The sequence below is a fragment of the Apium graveolens genome, chromosome 8 (assembly GCF_009905375.1).
Source record: "Apium graveolens cultivar Ventura chromosome 8, ASM990537v1, whole genome shotgun sequence".
Taxonomy (NCBI): Eukaryota; Viridiplantae; Streptophyta; class Magnoliopsida; order Apiales; family Apiaceae; genus Apium; species Apium graveolens.
The window spans coordinates 86,778,822-86,801,176 of NC_133654.1; positions in this window are offsets into that span (position 1 = coordinate 86,778,822).

Consider the following 22,355-nt stretch of genomic DNA (forward strand, 5'->3'; position numbering starts at 1 on the left):
GTATCAGTAGACTTTTGAGTTGTATTTATAGACTAGCGATACTGACTAGTGAGTAGGTTGTTGTACCCTTTTGCTTTTACTTCCGAAGCATTTTTACGTTTGTACTACCTAAAACTTTTGATCTATATATCAGTACCTTTTCTTTTCCAGCACTGTCATTTACTTTATCGCACTTGTTTTACTTTACCTTATTTATTGCACCAGTATACCCTGTGATACCATGTACCCTGTTTTCCATAACTGTTTATATTCTGTAAAGAAGCATGCAATTTACTTAGTTACAACTGTTTTCAAAAAGATATATTCCTGTTTTACAAAACTTTTCCTTTATGCAAAGATTTGATTCAAAAGCTAAATAAATTGATTGATTCTTTACAGAAAATGCCTCCCAGAAGAAATACCCGCACCCACACCCAGAATGAAGAAACCAACAACAACAACAATAACAACCAAGATGAGACAAACCAGAATATGAACCCAGGACCCATAGACCCAACAATAGCCCAGATTCTCCAAATCTTGGCCCAACAAACAGTTCACCTGGCACAACAACAACAAAGACAGACCAATCCCCACATAACTTTCAAAACTTTTCAGGCAGTAAACCCACCAGAATTCAAGGGTTCCTTAGAGCCAATTGAAGCAAATATGTGGTTAAAGAAAATAGAGAAGGCATTTGCCTTGGTAAAAGTGAAAGAGGAGCAGAAGGTTGAGTTTGCAAGTTACTATTTAAAGAATGAGGCCACCTACTGGTGGGAGATGGTGAAGACATTGGAAGGTATAGATGTTATTACTTGGGAGAGGTTTAAGGAATTATTTCTAGAAAAGTATTTTCCTCAGTTTGTTCAAGATCAGATGGAGCTGAAGTTTTTAGAGTTAAAGCAAGGAACTATGTCGGTGGCAGATTATGAGAGTAAAATTTGAAGAATTGTCAAGGTATGTGCCGTCATATGTTGATACTGATAGAAAGAAAGATAAGAGATTCCAGCAAGGCTTGAAGCCATAGATCAGAGGGAAGGTAGCTATTTTTGAGTTGGAGACCTATGCAGGGGTTGTACAGAAGGCTATGATTGCGGAGACCGAAAGTGAGATGTCACAGAAGGAAAAAAAGAGCAAGAAAAAGAAGGTTGAGGGGAGTGAGGGTCAGTTACACCCAGGGAAGTTTCCAAACTTTAAGAAGGGCAAGTTCCAGCCAGGGAGAAATTTTAATTTCAGGAGACAAAATGCAGGAGACGGAGGCCAGGCAACCGTCCAGCTAATGTGAATCAGCCGAATCAGTTGAGATTAACTTTTCCAGATTGTCAAGTTTGTGGAAAGAAGCATGGAGGAGTTTGTAACAAGTTGAATGTGGTATGTTTCAAATGCAACCAGAAAGGGCACTATTCGAGGGAGTGCCGAAATCAGCCAGCTAGAGAGCAAGCAAATAAGGATCAGCCTATCCGAAATCCAGCAGTAAAGGTTCCATCCATTGGATTTACGTGCTTCAAATGTGGAAAGCCAGGACATATGGTCAGGGATTGCAAGATATCAGCCCCAGTCAGTAATGCATTGAGGATAATGGGATCTACCCCAACAGTAAATGAGGCTCCAAGGGCTAGAGTTTTCGACATGCCAGTGAAGGATGCTATCCAGGATACAGATGTCGTGGCAGGTACGCTCAATGTAAATTCTTTATGTGCCAAAGTGTTAATAGATTCGGGAGCAACTCGATCGTTTGTTTCACAAGATTTTGTTAGCAAGTTAAATTGTCCAGTAGAGTATTTAAATGAAATAATGACTGTGGAATTAGCAAATCAAGAACGTGTAACTGTGAATCAAGTTTGTGGGAATTGTGAGGTTGAGATTTCTGGTAGTAAGTTTTGTGTAGATTTGATACCATTTAAGTTAGGAGAATTTGACATTATATTAGGGATGGATTGGTTATCTAGGCATGATGCCCAGATAGATTGTCGAGACAAGAAGGTAATGGTGAAGACGCCTGACGAAAAGATAGTAACGTTCAAGGGACAGAAGCAAGTAAAGAAGTTCTTAACAATAATTCAAGCTAAGAAGTTATTACGGCAAGGATGCAAGCATTTTATAGCATACGTGATTGACAAGAGTCAGGAGCTAGCAAAACTTAAAGATATTCCAGTTGTGAATGAATTTCCAGATGTGTTTCCCGAAGAATTGCCAGGACTTCCTCCAGATAGGGAAATTAAATTTACGATCGACTTAACACTTGGAACAGAACCAGTATCCAAGGCCCCGTACAGAATGGCGCCTGTTGAGATGAAAGAGCTAGCGAAGTAGTTGTAAGAGTTGTTAGAGAAAGGAGTAATCAGACCCAGTGTATCCCCGTGGGGAGCACCGGTATTATTTGTCAAGAAGAAAGATGGAAGCATGAGACTATGTATCGACTATAGGGAGCTCAACAAGCTTACAATCAAGAATAAGTATCCGTTACCTAGAATTGATGATTTGTTTGACCAATTGAAGGGAGCCAAGTATTTCTCCAAGGTCGATTTAAGATCGGGATATCATCAACTGAAGATCAAGCCAGAAGATATACCAAAGACAGCTTTTCGAACAAGGTATGGACATTATGAATTTCTAGTAATGTCTTTTGGATTGACCAACGCCCCGGCAGTATTTATGGACCTGCTGAACAGAATTTTCAAGTAATATTTGGACAAGTTCGTTATTGTATTTATAGACGATATTTTGATCTATTCAAAGACAGAAGAGGATCATGCGGAACATTTAAGGACAACTTTGGAGATTTTAAGGAAAAAGAAGTTGTATGCTAAATTCTCGAAGTGCGAATTTTGGTTACAAGAGGTTCAGTTCTTAGGACACATAGTTACTAATGAAGGGATCAAAGTGGACCCGATAAAGATCGAGGCAATTACGAATTGGGAAAGACCGAGAACACCCACCGAGGTAAGAAGTTTCCTAGGATTGGCGGGATATTATCGTCGATTTGTTCAAAATTTCTCAAGGATTGCCACACCATTAATAAAGCTTACACGAAAGAATGAGAAGTTTATATGGAATGACAAATGCGAGAAAAGTTTTCAGGAATTGAAGCGACGATTAATCACGGCACCTATTTTGTCACTTCCAGACGATCAAGGGAATTTCGTAATTTATAGTGATGCTTCTCACAAAGGAATAGGATGTGTTCTTATGCAGCACGACAAGGTGATTGCGTATGCGTCAAGGCAATTGAAACCACACGAACAGAAGTACCCTACTCATGATTTGGAGTTAGCAGCCATAGTATTTGCTTTGAAGATTTGGAGACATTATCTGTATGGAGAGAAATATGAGATTTATACGGATCACAAAAGTTTGAAGTATATATTTACCCAGAAGGAACTTAATATAAGGCAAAGGAGACGGTTAGAATTGATCAAGGATTATGATTGCTCGATTAATTATCATCCCGGTAAGGCGAACGTTGTAGCAGACGCGTTAAGTCGGAAGGAAAGGTTAAATGTGTTATCCGTACCTGAAGAGATATATAAAGAATTTCAGAAATTAGAATTGGAGATTAGAATTTGCAAGCCTGAGGAAGCAAAAGTGTACAGTATGATTTTCCAACCGGAGTTATGGGAGAAAATAAAGAAATGCCAGAAAGAGGTAATGGATCAAGATATAAATCGTTTGGTAGGTGAGGAATTATGCACGCAACAAGATGGCCAAGGTATTCTGAGGTTTTCATCTAGAATTTGGATTCCACCGATGATGGAGTTAAAGAATGAAATTCTACAGGAGGCACATAATTCAAGGTATTCCATCCATCCAGGAAGTACCAAGATGTATAGAGATTTAAAAAAGAATTATTGGTGGCCAGACATGAAGAGGGAAATTGCGAAATGGGTTAGCAAATGTTATACCTGTCAGAGGGTTAAAGCAGAGCATCAGAGACCAAGCGGATTGCTACAGCCATTGGAGATTCCAAAATGGAAGTGGGAACACATTGCCATGGATTTTATAGTTGGATTACCAAGGACAAGGGCTAATCATGATGCCATTTGGGTTATAGTGGATAGACTTACCAAGTCAGCTCATTTTCTGCCTATAAATGAAAGATTTTCGCTCGACAAGTTAGTCTATATGTACCTAAAAGAAATTTTAGTTCGTCATGGAGATCCAGTGTCTATCATATCTAATCGAGATCCAAGGTTTAACTCAAGATTTTGGAAGAGTTTTCAAGAATGTTTGGGAACAAGATTGAATATGAGTACGGCCTATCACCCGCAGACGTACGACCAAAGTGAAAGAACGATCCAGACAATCGAGGACATGTTACGTGTTTGTGCTATTGATTTCAAAGGAAGTTGGGACGAGCATTTACCCCTGGTTGAGTTTGCTTATAACAACAATTATCACGCCAACATTGGGATGCCACCCTATGAAGCCCTTTATGGACGCAAATGTAGATCTCCAGTATATTGGGACGAAGTAGGAAAACGCAAAATACTCGGACCTGAATTGGTGCAGCAGACAAAGGAAGTTGTTGAAATTATCCAGAAGAGATTATTAGGCGCACAAAATCGTCAGAGAAAGTATGCAGACCAGTCAAGGAAGGACATGGAATTTGAAGAAGGGAGCTTGGTATTATTGAAAGTATCACCATGGAAAGGACTAACGAGGTTTGGGAAGCAAGGGAAGCTAAGCCCAAGATATGTCGGACCTTTTGAGATTTTAAAGCGCATTGGAAAAGTAGCTTATGAGTTGGCGTTACCACCGCACATGGAGCACATTCACAATGTTTTTCACGTATCGATGCTCAAGAAATATAATCCAGACTCCAGGCATGTAATAGAATATGAGCCAATAGAGCTTCAGGCAGATTTGTCATATGTAGAGAGTCCGATAGAGATTCTAGAGGAGCGAGAGTAGGTATTGAGGAATAAAGTGGTAAAGTTAGTAAGAGTATTGTGGAGAAACCCTAAGGTTGAAGAGTCAACCTGGGAGTTAGAAAGTGATATGAGAGAAAAGTACCCTCATTTGTTTTCTTAAGAGATTCTGAGGACAGAATACTTTTAAGGGGGGAAGGATGTAATATCCGGGATATATCGTGTAATTATTTTTTTTGCTATTAAATAATTATTATGTGTGTTCAGTATCTATTCTGTGAATTAACTGTTAAGTGTTATTTGTATTTGAATATTCAAAAATAGTATTAATTGAGTATTTCCAATTTTTATATGTTCAAAAAAAAATTAGATAATTGTCATATCTTCCTAATTATTATTATGTTGATTTATGAATTTATATGAATCATATGAAATTTATAAAATCTTTTTCCGAGTATTTAAAATCTATTTTATAAAAACGGGAACCAACCGACGTCAACCGTTGTTACATTTTTTGAACCCGAAACTCTTCCGAGAACTCCTTCCTAACCCAATTGTAATATTCCGAGCATTTTCCATGTTTCGACTTTTTCGATCCGGTGTACGATTTGTCCTGCGCGGGTCCCGGCGCAACATTTTCGATATAATATTCATTTCGATAAATCAATAAAACCCGTATTTTCGTTAAACGGAAGCTTTTTATTAAACTATCACAATTATCACTTCGTAATACGTGTAACTAGGCGTTGAGACCAAGACCGCAGTACAAAATGTACTGATTTGGATAATTATCCCGAAAAATGATACCGTTTGGATCAGTTTTTACAAATAAACGTACCGTTTTATATCCGGAATGATCCAACGGGATACTAATTTCCCGTAAATATAAATAGCCTTTTACCGTATTTTATTTCGCATCAAAATCATTTGCAGACAGATAATTATATAATTTTACAGAGAAAAATCATATATTCATAAACCTTTCTGAGAATCAAACCACAAATTCAAGGTGTTAGTGAAATCCGTTTGGAAAGTTGGAGTAACCAATTTGAAGGTCTCAAGGAGTACTATCAGATTCCAGGACCTGTTTTATTGCAGAATCAAAGGTTGATTTTATATAAATTTAATTATTTTCGAATTATTTTTATGAAAAATATGAATTTTTGTTCGGATGATTGTTTGTATGATTTGATGATTGCATGTGGTAGAGCTTGTTTTCCTGATGATTTTGATATATTATACGTCTGATTTGGAGTTCAATAACATGCTCAAAAGTAGGTTTAATTTTCGAATTTCAAAATTAGGGTTTATAGCCCGTATGAATGTTTTCAATTGAAATTTGGGGGTTTTTGATTCAAGGGTTATTAGCTGTTAATTTATAGTGGGTTGTGTTCCTTATGAAATTTGCAATCGATTGGTATATAGCTCGTTAATAAAGGATTAATGGATCGAAGGGAGTTGTGTTTTGAAAGTTTTCGATGTTCGCCGGAAACCGGCGATGTTCTTGGCCAATTTCCGGCCAGAACAGAGAGGATTATTGAGTTTTGATTGCATGAATAAGTTGCTGGTAACCTATAGATTTAATCTGGACAGTTTGGTGTCCTGAGGTGGCCGGAATCGTGTTCTCCGGCCACACTCCGGCGAGTCGACGGCTGGGCTGACAAAATTGCAAACAGGCCCCTGTAGTTTTGTAGATGATGAAGTTTAGTCCCTGTCGTTTGTAAAGTTTTCAAAAATAGGATTCTTGTTTATAAAATGTTTAAAAATCATATTTCATATTTCTTTTTATTAAAAAAATTCATTTTAATTTCTGAAAATTCTAAAAATTAGTCTTTTAATTCCGAAAATTATTTTTAATTCAAAAATAAATCTGAATTAATTAGTTAATTAATTTCAGTTAATTTTTAATTGATTAATTGGTCAATTAATTCAAAAATTAATTGATTAATTGATTTAATTAATTATTAATTGATTTTAATTAATTAATTAATTAGATTTAATTATTTGAAAATGATTTAAAAATTCCGAAAAATAGTTTTGAGCTTTAAAATATTATTCTAAATTATTTTCAAGGCTCAATAATTATTACAAAATTGTTTCGGAGCCAGAATTGGCCAACCGAACCCTGTTTATTAACCCGAAATTGATCCAACGACCCGTATTAATTCTGAAAAATACTTTAAAAATCATTTTAAATACCCGAAAGCATATTTATGACCCGAGACTTCTTTATAAATGATATGTCATTGATTACGTGATGTATTATATGTTATACGTGACTTGTTGATTGACTATCGGTCTATATATTCGGTGTTTACTTGGTTATTGCATAACTTTCAATCCGTTAATCGGATTTGGGTGAAACGAAGGGTAGATAGAAGTATGTGTTGAATAGAATCCTATGAGTTAATGATTGATAGATGCTTATAATATGTGAGCAGAAGAGGCAAGACATAGGAAAGGGAAATAGGTAGTTGAGGAGTAAAATGATTGTGATTGGAAGCGAGTGCAGGATAGTAAGCTAATACCAGGCAAGTGTTCTGAACTTTCTCGAGATATTGTAGTACTTGATAGTCTTGTTGACATTGCAAGTGCTTTGAAGCACAGAAACCTAAACCCTAATTTCAGTTATTGTTCTTGAGCCATGAACCATATTCTTTCTAAGCCATTGATTATTGTATACCCAAACACGAACCACAAATCTACGATACTACTCCACAAATACATACAAACTAAATACCAGACACTGAACTGAATTATTATATACTCAACCCATGGTATCTTATGCTTTGAAAGACCAAATTCTTGAAACCCTGAAATATTGATTCCTTTGTTATCCAATTCTTTCATTCCCCAACATCCAAGCCTTGAAAGTACCTTGTTGATCCACACAAGGGTTGAAACCCTTTCATTGTTAAACACTCATTGTTGTTAATGATTCTGATTATTGTTTATTATTGTTTAATTTTGTTATTATGTTAGAATTGGATTGTTTTTATAAAATTGTGGACCAGATTCGTGGTCAGACCATATAATGGTCAAGTTAGGCCAATGTGTGCCTTGGATCCCGTAGTTAGAGCAATGTTGTGTGCTCTGCTCGGGGTTAGTGCGTGACTGATCAGCAGCCTAACCTTGGTTTTAAAATAAAAATATAGTATCCAATTCTAAATCATAATCCATTGTTTAGTTGATATCATAACCATATTCACTTGATGATCATTTTTCTCAGTTTTGTCATTATGACTTGCTGAGCTAGTTAGCTCATTTGTGAGATGTTGTTTATACTCTTTCCAGTTAAGAAGGAACCAGTTGGTAGCAAGAATCCTCAGTCCAGTGCGAGAGCTAGGGATTAAGGCTGTTGAAGCTGAGCTAGTAGGCTTCTTTTGGAATAATGTAAATTTGTAAAAGTTTGTAATATGTTTAATACTCAGTTTGAGTTTGAATGGTTGGGATTTAATCGGTATGTAATATATTAGTGTGTTTGGCTTGTGTGCATACTTTAACCTGTTGCGATCCGTGGTAGTTGGTAAGTAGGGTCATTGCATATTATTATTATCTTTAGTATTGTTATAAGCAGGTTATAAATAAGGTATGTGTGTGGACCCCAAACTTCTGACCCGGGTTTGGAGGGCGCCACAGTTTTGGTATCAGAGCTACATGTTATAAGTCACTGACACAAGCCTAGGTTGACGGGGTAGGGGGTTAGGATTAGAAGTAAGGCATAGGATGATAGAACATCGAGAGGTTGAGTGTTATGGTATAACCGATATTAGTATAGTTCGCGTCGTGGTTCGAGATTCTTATATTGCGATATAATTTCAGATAGCAGCGATGGCCGACTCTTTTATTCCGATATTCTTATATTGCGATATAATTTCAGATTCATGGTTTGGAGGGCGCCACAATATACACATATGTAAAGTGCACATAAATGATAATATTGCAAACCCACTGACCAAAGGCTTGTCGTAGCAGAAGCATGATGGTCACACTAGTTCCATGGGTATTAGATATATGGGTGATTGGCTCTAGTGCAAGTGGGAGATTGTTAGTGTAGGTGCCCTAGAGGCAATACATTATTCTTTTATAATCTTTATGTCAGTTGATCATTCAATAAATGTATCTATTATGACCTTAATTACTGCGATATTTTGTTAGCATAATAAATATCCTTAGAATCATGATACAAATTATATAGTTTAAGTACATGACTTGAACTTGAGATTATATAATATATCATATTCTTAAAGGTCCCTAGTCGAGTATTATTATATAGGACAATAATAATATATAGATAGACTAGTATGTTTTTTGGCAAGATAACCACATCTCATTGGTTATAAGTATGGGGATGCTAAAGTCAATACATAGATACATGTGAGAGTACATGGTACTGGATAGACCCTCAGTGAGATTCTTCATGTTTAATAAGGTCATAAGAAAGACTCACAGTGATAATGGTGTAACGATCCTTTGACTTGAAATCATTATATTTCTATACGAGGATTAATATACTTTGACTACATTAAAAGTTACTTTTGATCGGGTGATGATAAAAGTGGACATCGGGTATATCATGAGTCGTATGAGAAATTTGAATGATAGATAAAGGATTTAACCCTCCTATAATTAGGAGATATATTATTGACCTCTTGATTGAGTGAGATTATAAAAGCATGGCCATGCTCAAATAATGATTTGTCTCAATAATCTACTCATGGATCAAGTAAACCCGGATTAAATGTTGAATAGGATGACTAAATACATGCCTCGAGTTTAATCTATAATATGTATGGTTAAAGGGATTATATTACACGAAAAACATTAATCACGAAAGGTTTTATCTAATCACGATTTAATTATTGTTTAATTGGGTAACAATGATGTATTACTAGATACCGCTCATTGTTTATAATTTTATTAGAGAATAAAATTATTGCCAATTAAATAATAGCCTATAGGGTCACACAAATAGAGCACTTAATGGAATAGTTAATTTAAATTATGGATTTAAATTAATTGATGATTATTTGAATTTTATTATAATTAAGTAAGACTTAATTGAGATAATATAAATTTGAATTAAAAGGAATGTTTTTGCCCATAATAATTAAGTATGACTTAGTTATTAATTAAATAATAGAAATTCGTTTCTATTATTTAATCCAATACCTACTAGGGTTGGGCTTTGCTGTTATGGGCCTTTTTAATCAGCCATAATAAATACATAATGATAGGTTAAAGAGTGTGTATGTTTTTGAAAAAAACCCTAGCAGCAAAGACAGGCAGAGGCAATTCAGATCATCAAGAAGGAGGCTAGTACATCCATTCCGTAGTCAAGTTCGTGAGACGTTCTTGAAGGTGCTCATGTGGATACCATAGAGGTGTTTCTCCGATAGGTAGACACAAAGCGTGATAGCTAGGATCTCCGTTGAGTTCGTGAAAGTTAAGCTCTTGAAAGGTATGATTCGTTATCTCCATAATCTGCCCATAATTATACATGGATCCTATTTTTGGGTGTCAAAATTTTTGTTTTATTTACGTTTATCCGCTGTGTTTTATGCCTTTGGAACCCAACAGTTGGATCATTGGTAGTATTGTGTATTCTCCTTTCATCAGAACTACCCAATCTAGATTTATCTCTTGCTTCCTTTCCTGTAACAACTCTTGCTTCAAAATCACTTGTTGCAGTATTCAAAGATTGAGTCTGTTTAGCTTTGGTGAATCCTGGTAGGAGTATCTTTGAAGGTTTAACATGAGCAATGTCAGAGGTTTCCTTTTCCTTAACTTCTGATATCAAGTCAAATTGAGCTATGTCAGAGGTTGCTTGCTTCACTGTCATATCAGAATTTACTAAGTCTTGACTCTGAACAACATGAGCCATGTCAGAGGTTGTTTGAGAAATCTTCTTTTGCAACAGAGTAAGACTAGCATCTTCTTCATCAATTATTTCTTCATCCATGACTGGCATATAAACCTTTACATGTTCATCAACTTTTTCTTTGCCCTTGGACCTTGAATCTACTTCCACTTGTGACTTAGCTTTGGTTGCCTCAGAATTTGTTCTTTCCTTTATCATAATACCCTTAAGCTTTGGAAGTTTCTTTTCAACAACAGAAGCTTTAGATTTTGTCTTGAAACTTTCTGCTTTGAGTCTAGCTTCTTCTTCCTTTAGACTCTCAAAGTCCATTCCTGGATTTTCTTTAAGAAGTAATTTCTTTGAAATTTCTTCATCAAGTTCCTGATGTTCACCAGAACTTATCCTTTTACCAGTATCAGAACTTATTCTTCTCCCAGTATCAGAATTTGTTACTTGACTTGAAGTTCTAGCTTTACTAGATGAAAATCCTTTGCCTTGACCTTGACCTCTACCCTTATCAGAGTTTCCCTGGTCATCATTTCCATAATCCTTTCCCTTCAGTGTCTGAATAGATTTGGACTTAATCACTTTCTCCCCCTTTTTGGCATCAGCAGGTAAAAGAAGAGAGACAAGCAATTCCACTGAGGATTGGATCTCATTGAGTTGAGTTTGCTGAGAAGCTTGATTCTTTACAATTTCATCAATCTAAGTTTGTTGCTTCTCCTGAGTTTTCTCAATGTAGGCAATTCTGTCAAAGGCTGAATTGAAAAATCTGTTCTTTTCAAGTTTCACATTCATATCTTGTTGGATCAAGGTTTCTTGAATTTTGTTCACCTTGGCATAAGTTGTTGAGTGTAGACCTTGAAGGTGCCTAGTACTCAATGCAGTAACTCTTAGCTATGCCTTAAAATCATCATTTATCAACATTTCATCAGCTTTTTCCAGATGCTCAGCAAGAATCTTTTCAGAAGGAATAAAACTAACTGTGTTCCATTCCTTAGTCCACTCCTTTCCTCTAGGAGTTTCACTCCAAGGTACTGGTGCTTCCCCTCTAGATTAGTAGCAGCTTCACCAGTAGTTTCAGCATTATCAACATCAGAACTTATAGATCCAGCAGTATCATCATCCTCTGATAGAATAGCAGTATGTGAGGCAATCGAGGTTTCAACATCATCCTCTAAATTCTGATCTGCAGCTAAGTTCTGATCAACAGCCAAATCTTGATGCCCACCTAAAGTCTGATTTTCATCATCCAGATTCTTAATTGGTGTAGTCGGAACATCTTCATTGAAATCAGCATCTTGAATTGGTGTTGTTGGTGGAGTGAGTTGAGTTGCTGGAGCTTCCAAGTACAGAACCTCAGGCACAATCAAGTTATGAATATCAATTTCAGCACTTGTACTCGGGTCTTCAATATGTACTTATTCAATTATAGGTGACACAGGAGATGTAGGCACTCTTTCTTGAGCAGTTTCTGGTTGTGCAGAAGGAAGTGATTCAATAACAATTGGTTCTGTTAGGATCAGAGATTTCTGACCCCCTTCCTTAGATGCTTCCTCTTCTTCTGAATCTGACACAACTGTGTCCCTGTGAGCTCTTTGCTTTTTCATTTTCTTCAAGGGTGGAGACACTATAGGAGCTTTATCATCAGGATTTAACTTTCTAATCCTTTTGAGAGACCTAGAACTCCCAGTTACAGTGTCTTTCTGAGAAGAGATCTTCTCAGCTTCTACAACAATTGGTTCTGATGTTTGAACCTATTCCTCAGAATCCAATTCATCTCTCAGAATAATTCTCCTTTTCTTCTGTTGAGACTGAGGTACATTCTTTTTCCTCTTTGATCCTGAAGATGAAGGCTTCACTGGATGTGCTGATGGTTGTGGATTAGAAGTTTAAGGTGGTTGTGTAGAGGTGGTAGGTGCTGATGGTTGAGGTTCCGATTTGTTGGCTGAATATGGGGATTGTATCGAAATTAGAACATTTGTTTGTAAAAGCCTTGGTTATGCAGTCAAAGAAGAAACTCTATTCCCTCCTTATGTAAGATCTCTTCAACTGACCCAGCTTTGCCAATGTCCTCTCATACCCCAGACTGGCCATCATATATTGAAGAACTGGCTCCTCAACAGTAGAAAAATCACAGTTCTCAGGCAGCTGCAGTGCTTGTCGAACCGTGGCCAATGTCACGACATGCTCATCCTCCCCTGATGAAAAAATAATACTTGGGGACCCTTGAGCACCACCATCATCATATACTCCACTTCTCCAGAACTCCAGCACTTGAGTATCAGAGACTGCATCAGGTTGAGTTAGAGCGTACCCAATATCAGAACTAGTAAGAAAGTCCTGAATGAAGTGAAGTTCTGATGGGGCTTCAGCCTTGCTAAGAATAGCGGATAAGTTATTAGGAACAAACTTAGCCCCATCGAAAATTATGTCTTTTGGTGCCATCTCTGTAAGAAATTAAGTGAGTAAGAGATTGTTTGCAAAGTGTTTGTGAAAAGTCCTGAGAGAAAAACAACTTCAGAAAATAAGAGAGAGAAAGAGAGAAAAAGTAAAAGAGATTTAGAATAGAAAAGTAGGTAAAAGATTATAAAATCTTTTATCTCTCATATATATACTCTCTCCACTCAACAGTTGTATTTTTGAAGTATGGGATACACTTTACACCTGGCACCATGTGAACAGTCAATAAACGGTTAGAGCAGGAGTTAATGGGCACGTAAAATAAGAAATAATTACCGTGCACATGTTGTTTTTCAGGACATACACGTTAACTACTAACCCATAATGATTATGACTGTTTTATCTCACATACACCAATATTCTGTAAAAATATGATCGTTGAAGTAATGACCAAAAAAATAAATCAAGTGAATAAATACTGCCACGTCAGCATCAGAACTTGATTATTATCAGAATTTAAAAGTCATCAGAATATGGCTTCTTAACTCGAAAAGTGAATGGTTATTCCTGTAATTCTTCACATAAATACTGATATAGGTTCATCAGAACTTAATCATCAGAACTTCCATCAGAACTTGTCCTCAAAATTTATGCAACTGACACTTAAACTGTTCATCTGAAACAACATTTATCACCACAGTAATTTTCATCATTCATATGGAGTGTATGTGTGTGCAATAAGCTAAAAATCAGACAAAGAGTAGAGTCTGATTCACTTCAGTACATCTTAGAAATAAGGCATAACTAAGAACTTTGGTCAAAATCTGTTATTATTTTGAAGTCTACTATAGAATGAGTTCATGCATGAGTCCACCTCAACTATTTTGTGCTTATTTTATGCATCTTTTGAAATTCCATTTTACAGTGGCTTCTCAGTGTAAGTGAGTCACAACTGCTTATCAGAATTTATGCTGTTATCAGAGTATTTCTTCAGTAATCATAGAGTGTGAAAAGTCACCAAGAATTTTTTTTGCTTTTCTAATGCATATTACTTAATACCAGCAATGCACTTGGGTCTTCCCTTCCACATTTTTACTCTAGATCTCAAAGGAGTACCTGATATTTATTTCTTTTCTTTTTCTTTTTCTTTTGATAAGTGAGGCTTATCAGCACTTAGTACATCCATCAGATTTACTAACATCATAATTTAATAGATAAGAAGCACCATTCTAGTTTTTGACTTAGTAATAAGATACACAAAGTAAACTTGACTAAGCTCAATATCAGAATTTGCTTCTGTTAAAAGATTTCCACATAAATAATTACTTCATACATGGGATCTTTAGTATTTAACGACTACTAGGTCATCATCTAGAATAGTTATCCTCATTGGATTGAATGGTCACAGAAACATTAATATCACTATCAGAGTTTAGAAATTCACATCAGACAACAATCAGCACTTAGGTAAATTTCAATTTAAGCACATAATACACAAAGATAGTAATATCTGTAAATACTGATCATAAAGTCTGATGTATCAGAACATAAACTAGGCAGATTTAGAGAAAGAACCTGAAACCATTCCAAGTTCATTTACCAATCTTGTAAAAGTAGCTTCACATAGTGGTTTTGTGAAGATATCTGCTCGTTGTTGATCTGTTGGAACAAAATGCAATTCCACTATACCTACATCCACATGTTCCCTTATGTAGTGGTACCTAATGCTGATGTGCTTTGTCATTGAGTGTTGAACTGGATTACCTGTCATAGCAATAGCACTTTGATTATCACAGTAAATAGGGATTTTAGAAAATTCTAACCCATAATCCAAGAACTGATTCTTCATCCAAAGAATCTGGGCACAACAGCTTCCTATAGCAATGTATTCTGCTTCTGCAATTGATGTGGAAATTGACTTCTGTTTCTTGCTAAACCAAGAAACCAATCTGCCTCCAAGAAATTGGCAGCTCCCACTGGTGCTTTTCCTGTCAATTTTGCATCCTGCAAAATCTGCATATGAGTAACCTATTAGCTTAAAGTCTAATTCTCTAGGATACCACAATCCCAGATCAGCTGTACCCTTAAGGTACTTGAAAATTCTTTTCACAGCTTTTAAGTGAGGTTCTCTTGGATCTGCTTGAAATCTTGTACAAAGACAGGTAGCATACATGATATCAGGTCTACTTGCAGTTAAATAGAGTAGTGAGCCAATCATACCTCTATAATCAGTAATATCTACTGATTTACCAGTATCTTTATCTAATTTTGTTGCAGTGGCCATATGAGTGGATGCACTTGTACAATCTTGCATTCCAAACTTCTTCAACAAATTTCTGGTGTACTTAGATTGACAAATAAAAGTTCCTTCTTTATTCTGCTTGACTTAAAGGCCTAGCAAATAACTAATTTCTCCCATCATACTCATTTGATATCTTGACTGCATCAGCTTGGCAAACTTCTTACAAAATCTGTCATTTGTAGAACCAAAATGATATCATCAACATATATATGCACCAAAAGTAAGTCCTTTCCATGGTTGAGATAAAAAAATATTTTGTCAATAGTCCTTCTGTTAAATCCACTTTCCAGAAGAAACTGAGCTAATGTCTCATACCATGCTCTTGGAGCTTGCTTAAGGCCATAAAGTGCTTTATCAAGTCTGTAGACATGATCAGGAAATTTTTAATCTACAAAACCCGGAGGTTGTTCAAAATATACCTTTTCTTCCAATTCTCCATTGAGAAAAGCACTTTCACATCCATTTGAAAGACTTTAAAATTCTTGTGAGCATCATTAGCCAAAAATATCCTTATGGCTTCCAATCTAGCAATTGGTGCAAATGTTTCATCATAATTAATTCCCTCATGTTGAGAGTATCCTTTTGCATCCAGCCTTGCTTTATTCCTTGTAATTATGCCATAACTGTCAGTTTTGTTTCTGAACACCCACTTTGTACCAACAACAGACCTGTTATTTGGTCTTGGCACTAGGATCCAGACTTTATTTCTTTCAAATTCATTTAACTCTTCCTGCATTGCTTGCACCCAATCAGCATCTTGAAGAGCTTCTTCCACTTTCTTTGGTTCAGTCCGAGAAAGAAAAGAATGATAGAGACATTCATTTGATGTAGCTGTTCTAGTTCTGACACCTGCATCAGGATTTCCAATAATTAAGTCAGGTGTATGTGCTTTAGTCCACTTCCTTGCAGATGGAAGGTTATCTCTAGAACTGGATGCTCCCTCATGATCCATGTTATGTCCATCAACATATTCTGATCCTCCCCCTGAAATTATGCTCTCTGAGTTGGATCCTTCAGAATTTGAGTTTCCAGAATTATCAGAACATGAGTTTCCAGAATTATCAGAACTTGGCCCATCAAAACTTGATGAATCAGAACTTGAAGAGCCTGTTGTAGATTTTGATGCTTCTTGAGATGTGGTTGGATCTTCAGTATGCTCCCCTGCACAGGTGCATCTTCCTTTGGCATAGTCACCACAGTTTCAATAACATCAGAGTTTAATCCATCAGAGTTTGCAGTATCAGGATTTAGACTGTCAGGATTTACATAATCAGAATTTAAAACTTCATTTTCGAATCTCAGCTGATCATGATCATTGAAATCTTCAAGTCCAGTAATCCTCTTATCATCAAAAGAGACATTGATAGATTCCATGACAACCCTTGTTCTTAAATTGTAGACTCTGAAGGCTTTTGTAGAAAGTGGATATCCAACAAAAATTCCTTCATCAACTTTTAGATCAAATTTGGATATCTGTTCAGGATGAGTCTTAAGAATAAAACACTTGCATACATAAAAATACTTCAGATTTGGCTTCTTTTTCTTCACCATCTCATATGGTGTTTTTCCCTCCTTGTTGATAAGTGCAGCATTCTGAGTAAAACAAGAAGTCTGCATAGCTTCAGCCCAAAAGTAGGTTGGTAACTTTGCTTCATCAAGCATAGTTCGTGCAACTTCAATAAGAGTTCTATTCTTTCTTTCAACAACTCCATTTTGCTGTGAAGTTCCAGGAGCAGAAAATTCCTGCTTTATTCCATGGTTTTTGAAGAACTCTTCCATAATCAAATTCTTGAACTCAGTGCCATTATCACTCCTTATGATTTTCACAGAGTCTTTGACCAATTTATCCAGATGTTTAACATGATCAATCAAGATAGATGCAGTTTCACTTTTTATGTGCAAGTAATACACCCATGTGTATCTGATGAACTCATCCACTATGACCATAGCATATTTCTTCTTTGCAATAGACATGACATTTACCGGACCAAATAGATCAACACGTAGTAGGTGATAAGGCTCAAGAATTGATGATTCAGTCTTGCTCTTGAAAGAAGATTTTCTTTGTTTTGCCTTCTGACATGAATCACAAAGGCCATCAGGAGCAAATACTGATTTTGGCAGTCCTCTCACAAGATCTTTCTTGACTAGTTCATTTATATTGTTAAAATTTAAATGAAAGAGTTTCTTGTGCCAATCCCAGCTTTCTTCAATTGATGCTCTACTCAACAGACAGATTGCAGAACCATCAGTACTTGTTGAAAGCTTGGATTCATAAATGTTACCATGCCTGTATTCTTTCAGAACAACTTTGCCTGTAGATTTGCTTACAACTTCACAGTGTTCTTCAAAGAAATCCACATGATAACCTCTGTCACAGATTTGACTAACACTCAGCAGATTGTGTTTAAGTCCTGAGACCAGAGCTACTTTTTCAATGATGACATTTCCAAGATTGATATTGCCATATCCAAGAGTTTTTTCAATGTATCTCCATAAGAAACACCTGGGCCAGCTTTCTCCACAAAGTCTGATAGCAGGGTTTATTTCCAGTCATATGTCCTGAACATCCACTGTCCAGAAGTAGGATGTTTTTCTTGTTGCCCTGCAATCACAAAGACCACTAATGATTAGTTTTAAGGACCCAGACTTGCTTGGATCCTTTGGCCTTATTAAGTTTATTAACATTTGCAGCGGATTTAGCATCAGAGTTTTTGTTAATAGTTTTCTTATCAGAATTTACATTGTTAGACTTTGCATCAGAACTTACACTAGAAGGAACAATGCTAACTTTCTTTAAAGAAGGTTTTATTTGATAATAATCATAGTACAAACTATGATATTTTTTACAAGTATAAATGGAATGCCATAAACTACCACAATGAAAACAAGGATTTTGTGGCCTATATCTAACAGACTGACTCTTAACTCCTGACTTTGAAGGTAAGGAGTTTATGTTCTTATTCTTCTTGCAAAAAGAAGCCAGATGGTTAGAGTTTCCACAGTTATAACATTTCTTTCTAGGAGAATTAGGAACAGGCTTATAATCATTGCTTTTATTCACACCTTCCTTTCCATTCCTATTTTTCGTAGGTGGCTTTACCTTGTTTACATTCTTAACATCTTTCAGCTTATGCTTAAGCTGCTTCTTAGTCATTAAGCCTATGTTAACTTTAGTTGGCTTATCCCATTTTGGTTTGTCAGGAGTTAATTTCTCGTTAATTCTGATTTATCAATATCAGATTTTACAGCTATAAACTTAACAGAATTTACCTTGGGCTTTTGTTTAACAACTATAGGCTCAATTTCTACAGTTCCCTTATCATTCTTATCATCTCCATAACCTAAGCCCTCTTTCCAATTTCTACTACTCAAAAAATTATGAGTTGTTCTTCCAGAGTTAGTCCAAGTCCTGATAATCTCTCTTTCCTTTTCTAACTCAGTTTTTAGAGATTCATTCATTTTAAGCACTTCATCCCTAACATAAAAGGCATCATCTATATCTTTCTGAGTTTAATGGAACATGACTAACTCTTTTTCTAAATAATCATTCCTCTTTTTATAAGAAAGATTTTCAGAAGTTAATCTTTCACGTGTTAAAGTTTGATCTCTATAACTAATGAACATGGTTTTAAGATATCTTCTCAACTCAGTAATATCATCTGTATGAAATGCATAAGTAGTTTGAGGTACCTTTAACTCAGCAGCATCAGAACTGCTATCAGCATTTGCCATTAAGGCATAGTTCACCTCACTTTCAGAATCTGAAGTGTCTGTCCAGCTTTCCTTCTTTGTGACAAGAGCCTTGCCTTTGTCACTCTTTACTTTCTTGCAATCAGGAGATATATGGCCTTTCTCACCACAATTGTAGCATTTGACATTTGAGTAATCTCCTCTGTCAGACTTTCCTCCATTGCCTTCAGATTTTCTGAAACTCTTCTTATCAGAACTTGCACCTTTCCTGGAAAATTTCTTTCCCTTTCTGAATTTCCTGTATGCAATCCTTGTGATTCCTTTCACCATAAGAGCACACAGCTTCATCATCTCTTCATCAGGATCCATCTCAGGTAAGCTTTCAGTTTCTGAGTCATCATCACTATCAGAACTTGATGACCCAGTATTAGACTTTGTGATGAGAGATTTTCCCTTGCCTTTTCTTGAAGCAGCTACTTTGGGGACATCCTCCTCAGCCTTAAGAGCAAATGTCCTTGACTTCCTTCCATTCCTCTTGCTTCTTTTTTCCATCTCAAGTTCATGAGTCTTGAGCATCCCATAAATTTCATCAAGAGTTGTTTCATCATGCACATAGTTTTCTCTTATAGTGGTGGCCTACAAATCCCAACTTTCAGGAAGAGCTAACAGGAATTTAAGATTTGAATCTTCAAGTTCATATTCCTTGTCCACCAGTGACAGATCATTCAAGAGTTTGACAAATCTGTGATATAATCCAGTTAATGACTCATCAGGTTTGAGTCAAAGTGCTCATACTCTTGAGTGAGTATAGTCCTCATGTTCTTCTTAATTGAATCAGTTCCCTGACATCTTGTTTCCAAGGCATCCCATATCTCCTTTGCAGTATTGCAGTTTATTACCCTGTTTGACATGACATTATCAATGGCACTATGCAGCAAATGTCGTACCTTTGCATCCATAGCAATAGATGAGATATCTTCAGCTGTATATTCACTTTTCTCTTTTGGTACTGTCTGTGCTGGCTGATCTGCAACTACAACAGAGAGCTTGGTTGGCTTGTGTGGTCCTTCATTGATTCTGTCAAGGTATTCTGGATCTGTAGCTTCCAGAAACATAGACATCGTCACCTTTCATATGGGATATTCAGATGCTTTCAGTATGGGAACTCTAATAGTCTCATATCGATTATGGATTTGAGTCTTTGGAGGTTCTTCAGTTTTGGTGGGCTTGGTTGGAGTTTGTTCTTCTTGAGACATGATTGTTTTTGGATCTTAAACTATTTGTGTGTTAATAGATCTTCTCGGATACCACTTGTTAGGTCACACACATTGTAGAAGGGGGTTGAATACAGTGTTTACTACAATCAAATCGAATTAAAGAACACACGTAACAGAACACAAATTTTATTCAACACAATAAACTCGGTTACAATATGGAATTGTCCTCTCTCAGTGATGAACAAATTATCACAAGAGCTGCTAGGGTTACAATGAATAATAATTTCGATAATGATAACACATATAGTGTAAACCCTATGCCTGTGTTTATATACTACACAGTTACAAGATAATCTTCTAATTGATATTGAATATAATTCTGCTTCCTAAAATATATGAATCAGTTATCTTTTCTTCCAAGTATTTTATTCTTCATAAAATTCCTTCTTCATGAATATTTCTTCTTGCGTTTGTCTTGATCTTCTTTCCTTTCAATCAGCCACCTTCCTTATCTGAAAGTCTCCTTAAGTCCTAATATTATCTCCTAATAAATATCTCCTGATAACTTAAGTTCTGATAACTTAAGTTCTGATATCTTAAGTCCTGACTTTAGTATAAGTACTGATTTCCAGTTAAGTACTGATTTGTTGTAATAACCCCAAAAATTTTGGACTTTTTGTAAACCTTATAAATAGTGATTTTGCTGATTATGCTGAATAAGAAAACTTTTCATGCCACATAATGTAGCAGTTCTTTTATTGATATTCTGAGGTCTTATTAGTACTCTATATGGTATATAAGTGTACGTAAAGATCGTCAGAATCCAAATCCGAACACTTTGATTTTTCCCGAAAATCCACCAGATACCGAAAGAATTGAGAATAAAGTAACATGATAAAAAGGATTTAAATTCAAGGATTTTTAGAGACGATCATAAAAGGAATATAAAATATTGAGAAAGGTTTAGGGGAACCTAAGTAATAAGATCTCAGGTATGATCCCTCAAACGATAAACGAGAACGAAAGTTAAGCGAACCGTATAACAGATAAACGGTCAATAGCCAAGTAATTAGGGGTTAATCAAAGAGGTTAGTGGATGATGATGTCATCACACCAACAAGAAGAAGACAAGTGTAAGAGGATGACATGAGAAAGATGACATAGGCATGGTGACATAAGCATGACAAATGGAGGGATTGGTTGGTTCATTGTGAGCCACATAATTTTTACCATGGTAACAATCTAATTAACAATAAAAGGAATTAACCAAGCTAAACACCACACAAATCATTTAATCAAACTAGAAACATTTTTACTTCACTTTTTCTTCCCTTGCTCTTGGCCAAAACCAGAGCAGCAAATTAAAACTACCATATCTCCTTCAATACTCACTCAAATGTTGTGTTCTATAGCTCGTTGGAAAGGTATTGAGATGGCCTACAACTATTGTTCACAAGTCTCGTCCAAATAAGCAGGGTAAGACCCTCATGTTTACAGTTCTTTAAATCGGACATTTAGAAACTTCAAAACCTAACTTTGTGTTCTTGATTTCTTTGGAAAGATCAAGCTTGTAGGAGGTTAGATTAAGGCTCCCTAAGGATTCCTAGCAACTTAAAACCTACCAAGGAAGGTATCAACTTCAAACCCTAGCTTTGATTTTATTATTCCATTAAGTTTTATTGAAGCATTGTTAGTATTAAGGCTTGATCTTTGATTATAAGTAGTTTTGGTGGATTTGTATTGGTTTTGAATATTGGGTCTTTGATTGGTTGGATAAATTGGTAAAACTTGGAGTTGGGGACTGAGTTTGTAGTATGATGGTTGAATATTGTTGTATTGGTGGTTGTGAGTGAATTGATGATAATTTAGAGTGTTAATTAAATTGGAAATCGCGTAAACATAAACGTCATAATGCCCGATTTTCCTTAACTCTTCTGTTCTTAACTTTAGGACCCATGAACTCACTGAAAGATTTTAACCTTCGCCATTTTTAGATAGTTCATGTTACGAGCTTCGTTTTGATATGTGGTACG